Below are 6000 nucleotides of genomic sequence, written 5' to 3' on the forward strand. Positions count from 1 at the left end.
GCATGTTTTAGCCCCTCAGTACATTGCCGATTTACTTCATCTACATTCGGCACCTATTGTCATTTCGATCATCAAATCAGTTACTCCTCTCTGTTCCTCGATCCCGTTTGAAAACCAAAGGTGATCGGGCGTTTGTGGTTGCGGCCCCCAGGTTGTGGAATGCACTCCCATTTGTCGTTAGGTCTTCCTCATTGCCTATATTTAAATCTAGATTGAAGACACATTTTTTCTCTTTAGCCTATAATGTTGGTTGAGAATTATAACAGGTTTTTGTGTAGGTTTTATAATGTTTTATTAATTTGTTCTTTTTAACATTTTATAAGTTCTATTTAATTCTGTTATTAATGTTTGTAAAAACAATTGTACAGCACTTTGGTTACAACACGTGTTGTTTTGTAGAAGAATATTTCAGGTTTGTAGGTCCATGCAATGCAAGTGATTGTTGGCCAAAACTTTGAAGGTCCAAAAAGCAGATACACACAGCATAAAAGTAAACCATAAGACTCCAGTGGTTAAATCCATATGTTCAAAAGCGAAGGGTGAGAAACAGATCAATTCAAGTCATTTTTCCCCTGTAAATCTCCACTTTCACTTTCACATCTGAAAGTGAAAGTGGAGACTTATAAAAAAGGATTAAATATGAACCTGTTTCTTACCTACACATATCATATTGCTTCTAAAGACCGATATGGATTACATTTATGCTGCTTTTAGGACCTTAAGATTTCTGGCCAGCATTCACTTGCATTGTATGGGGCTTTTAGAGCCGATATATTCTTCTAAACAATTTCATATTTACATTTTTGGGTGAACTATCCCTTTAGTTAATTTGTTTAGTAAAATAATATTTTAATGACATATTTTAATGACAAATACTTATATTATTATGTAACTGTGTTATAAAAGCAATAAGCCCTTCGATACTGTCCTAAATTTTGAATATAGTTCATCTGCTGTATGCTAACACACTTTAGCCATGACAATATTCTTTATATTCTCATACCATATTGATTAAATACACTTTGCAGATTTATTTCTGTTGGTGGCTACATTTGAACCTGTGACTGCTAGCATATAAATGTGTGTGTTGCCATTTCTGGTTGCTGGTGATGTGCTGGTATGTAGGTTAATTAAAGGAAACATCACTGGCTGCTGTTGCTGCTTTTTTTTTTCTTTTCTATCTCTCTCTCTCTCTCTCTCTCAGTAATGAGGAATGGAAGCAGAAAGGCCAATGGAACCAGTACAACACAATTCATCATCCATGTCATCCATACCAAAGCCAGCTGCTCGGAACAGACACAGAAAATTAGCATTTCAACCCACTTCGCTGTCTCTCTCTCTCTCTCTCTCTCTCTCTCTCTCTCTCTCTCTCTCTCTCCTTCATCACCCACCCCCCCACACACACACACTTCCTCACTGTTAATGGTATTCTTTTATCATTTAACTGGGAAACTATCCTGTCTTCGACTTTTGACAGCTGCAACACAATGACCCATATCTGTCTGCTGAAGTTCTGCTGAACTGTGGTTTTCCAGGATTGGATATCAAGACAAAGTAATTATAAAAAATAATAAAAAAGTCTCTCTTTTTGAAGGTCTGGTTTTAGTTTCTTTCTTGGCATCGCTCATCATCCGTGTACATTTAATATGTGAATTAACAGAATGCAGAGATTTCAAATACACAGTGCAACAGACAACACGTTTAAGCAACAACTTACGAGAGACGGTGCTATTTTGAGAATTTAGTCATGGCTAAATAAAATGAAATCAGAATTGTCATTATTTTCTTTATTTTCTTTATGCATGTTCCGGATCTTATTGTGCATGATTTATCAGTACATGTTATTCAAAAGAAAGGAAAAAATATATATTTCAGATGATATCTCCACTCTCTCTTTATTTCCAATTCTTCCATTCCAACAACCTGTCAAATAGACAACTTCACATGATCCAATAAATTAATTTACAGACATACATGTACATCAGTAGCTATGTAAACAGGTGTTTTGCGTGATAGATGTTATAGTAGTATATTCTGTATTTCAGCATTGGCTGTAAATGGTTGTTTTAACCAATCAGCTTCCAGGACAGTTACTATCCATTTAATACATTTCAATATAAATTGCCACCTGTATTGCAATACGATCCGATCACTGCTAATGAATTAAAACCACATTTATGCTTCCCACACATCTCAGTTCTTCCTTTAGTTGAAGATGTCCACCCTATTAGAAGTAGATTCCTTCAAATCCTAAAAAGAGTCCTCTCTTTTCATTCCACTTTTGACTCAAGAGTTCTTGTTTTCCTTTTCATCTTTCAGGTCTTCCATCTTTTCATAGAGTCAGATCCACCGAATTCTCTATGTGAGATCATTGCCGTCATTATAAACATTCCTCCTAGCTGAATTCTAAAGCGCTGTAATTAGCCATGAACCCTGAGTGGAGCTTTTTCTTTTGTCAGTAAAAAGAACCAGAGGGCCAATCTGGCCGTGACATTATTTTCAGACTGAATGAAGGAATTGAAGGAACTCTTTGGATCAGAACTTCCATTCAACCAAGACCTACAGTAGGGAACAAGTCAGTGGTTTGACTGAACAACAAGTTGACTAATCTGTGTTAAGCAAGTGCAGTAAAATCTGATTTTGGGTTCAGTCTGGATGTGTTTCTTATGTGGCCTTCATATATGATGCATTCTTGCATTTAAAAACATTTTACATGGAGAACAGAATGTAAGGGGTCTCAATACGCATTGCTAAAAGGTGGGACTATTTTTAACTTGATACGTCGACTTAAAGTTGCTATAATCATGGTGCGATACACTCAAAACAAGGTGCAAGTCATGATGCAATGGCCTCAGACATCCACATGCATATATATGGCTTTAGGGGATGAATTTAAAGCTTAAATGTGTAATTTTATCTGTGTTAAAATAAATTATTTCTTATCCAAGATTAATAAGCAGAAACAAATGTAAATATACTATTTTTAGGTAAATTGTCTAATAACTGTAAACTGTAGACTCTCCTCTGTTTTTGAGTGATCCATCCACACCGACACAATAACAGTGACTCAACTAGTGGTGTGAGTTGGGGGCGGGACCATCAGTTTTTTTTTTTCATTCAACATCAGACGGGGGTGTATCGGGGCTGGACATACACTCAAATCAAAAAAGAAATTTCCACAGCGCCACAGAGACATAGTGTTTATATTTTAATTAACCTACAAACTGCCTTACTTATAGTTGTTTCTGCGTATTAAAGGGATAGTTCACCCAAAATTTTAAATTACCATTCTCTCATGCCATCCCAGATGTATGACTTCCTTTCTTCTGCTGAACACAAATTAAGATTTTTAGAAGAATATGGCCAGAACTTTAAAGGTCCAAAAATCACATAAAGGCAGCATAAATGTAACCAACATGGCTCCAGTAGTTAAATCCTTACTTTCAGAAGTGATACGATAGGTGTGGGTGAGAAACAGATACATTATTAAGTACTTTTTTACTATAAATGATCCTCCCTGCCCAATAGGTGGTGATATGCACAAAAGATTTGAATTGCCAAAAACAAAAGAACAATAATGTAAAAGTGAATGTGGAGATTTACAGTAAAAAAATGACTGCTTACATATTGCAATGCACATTGCACTATTCTAAACCACATTTAATACTATACTACATGCATGTCTATTGTAAAATAAAAAATTTAAAATACAATAACTACAATTGCCATTTTATCTCATTTGCTATTTGTACTTTGCCATAATAGGTAACAGTTTACTATGGTTCCATTAGTTAACATTAGTTAACATGAACTAACAATGAACAATGCTTTTACATAATTTATTAATATATATATATATATATATATATATATATATATATATATATATATATATATATATATATATATAATTTCAACACACAGTAATATCTTTTTTAAATCAAAAGATGTATATGTTAACATTAGTTAATGCACTATGAACTAACAATGGACAATTGTATTTTCATTAACAAGCATTAACAAATATTAATAAATGCTGTAAAAATATATGCATCTATAGCATTAACTAATGTTGGAATGGACCCTTATTGTAAAGTGTTACCCCATAGTTTATTTAAATGTCACACTATTATTTCCCTATTCCTTTTTGTTCTGTATTTTTCTTGTACATTGCACAATAACAATGAAGTTGAATATAACGTAATCTCATCTAGTCAACCATTATACTTACAAATAACCAATAATAATAAAAAAAAAAAAAAAAAAATATATATATATATATATATATATATATATATATATATATATATATATATATATATATATATATATATATATTTTATTTTATTTTATTTATTTTTTTATTATATTATTTATATATAATTTTTTTAACTAACCTTAAACACTTTTCCACTTGTTAGAGGGATTTGAGGGTGGAGGGAGGCAAACAGGTTAGTTCTGAAATGTTTAACTATCTGGCCTATCTTCAGGTGGGATTTTCTGATGAACATCTCTTAATCAAGCTTTAATTGTTTGAGCATGACCCCGGGTGACCCAGCTAATGGGAATGGCCCTGATTAACGATGTGTGCTCAGTCAAACAGCAGGAGGCGCCGCCCACAACCACGACTCATTGGCTCATTAATTAATTTATTAATTAAAGGGTAAAAATGAGGGAGAAAACAAAGGAGCAGCCCACTGCCAACCAAAGGACAATGGACAATGGTCGTTCTGCATTCTGGTGTTTAAAATGATTTATTAGTACATTCGTAGTGATTGACAATTATAAACCATGAAGCTATGGGAAATTGCTAACTGCTTGAAATGAATTATTGATAAAGGATATGGAACAATTGCGACACATAATTAAATTATAAATCTTTCACAAATACACTTAAAGGAAAAGAAAGGGGAATTTTTCATTACATGTTTGACTGAAAATGTGTGCAGTGAGTTGCTTAGTCACTTGAAAAGAGACAAAAATGCCTTAAACATTTCAATTTTGGGTCAAAAATTCCTCAGTGGTGAAGAGGGGAAGATTATCATAGAATAATGACTTTAATTTCATTTTGTTCCTCACACAAATGTATAGTATTGCTTTAGATGACTTGGTATAGCGTATGAACTACTTTGAAGACTAGCAGCTGTACACGATCGCACCATTAGCTGGGTAATTCTTAGCCAATCACATGTAAGCTATTGCTTTATAATTATGCTCACAATCTTTCACATGTAAAGCATCAGTGTGCTAAAACAGCAACCTCCACCACCCCACCACCACCAGTTGATTCCCGTCCTACATGGGGGTATGCTTCTTGCCCCTGCCTCCTATCACCGGCAAGATCTGATGGTTCCGAGTACAACAATTTCAGACCGTTTTGGCTTATGCCAAAGAGAGACTTTACATTCCTGTTTCATATTCATCAAATAAATGTAGTCTAAAAATGTACACAAATCTGTGAGTCTTCCTTATAGAACTACTTTTATGGTGCTTTAATTGTTTTCTTTTTTTTTTTTTAAACTGGTGTCCTTTTTAGAGCTGAACTGACATTGTATGAAAGAGAGCTACATAAAAATTCTCCTTTTATGTAACAACATAAAGATTTGGAATGTATTACATTCCCAACCTGTACAATCCTGGCCAAATACTAAACAAATACCTTTATTGATGTAGACAAGGCACAGCCAAAATAACAAATAAGCATATGCTAATTGTGAATGTTCAGCTTTAATGACATACAAGTTTGCAAACAAATGTTTGGTTACATAAGGTCAGTCAAAATGTCATGAATATGGAGTTACCTTTGTGTTCCAGAGGTCTGCTTCTCAACTCGACCCCATCGGGACCCAACAGACTGTCAGGTTTCAGGTCAGGTTCAGCTAATATTTAGGTTTGTAATTAATGAAAAAAATTCTAATTATTATAAATAGTTTATGTTTTAATGTAACTGTAACTTTTTTTGTGTTACACTCCATCTTCGCTTTAGAGTTGTGAGAATTT

This window comes from Xyrauchen texanus, chromosome 36 (genome assembly GCF_025860055.1).
Source record: "Xyrauchen texanus isolate HMW12.3.18 chromosome 36, RBS_HiC_50CHRs, whole genome shotgun sequence".
In the NCBI taxonomy this organism is placed as follows: Eukaryota; Metazoa; Chordata; class Actinopteri; order Cypriniformes; family Catostomidae; genus Xyrauchen; species Xyrauchen texanus.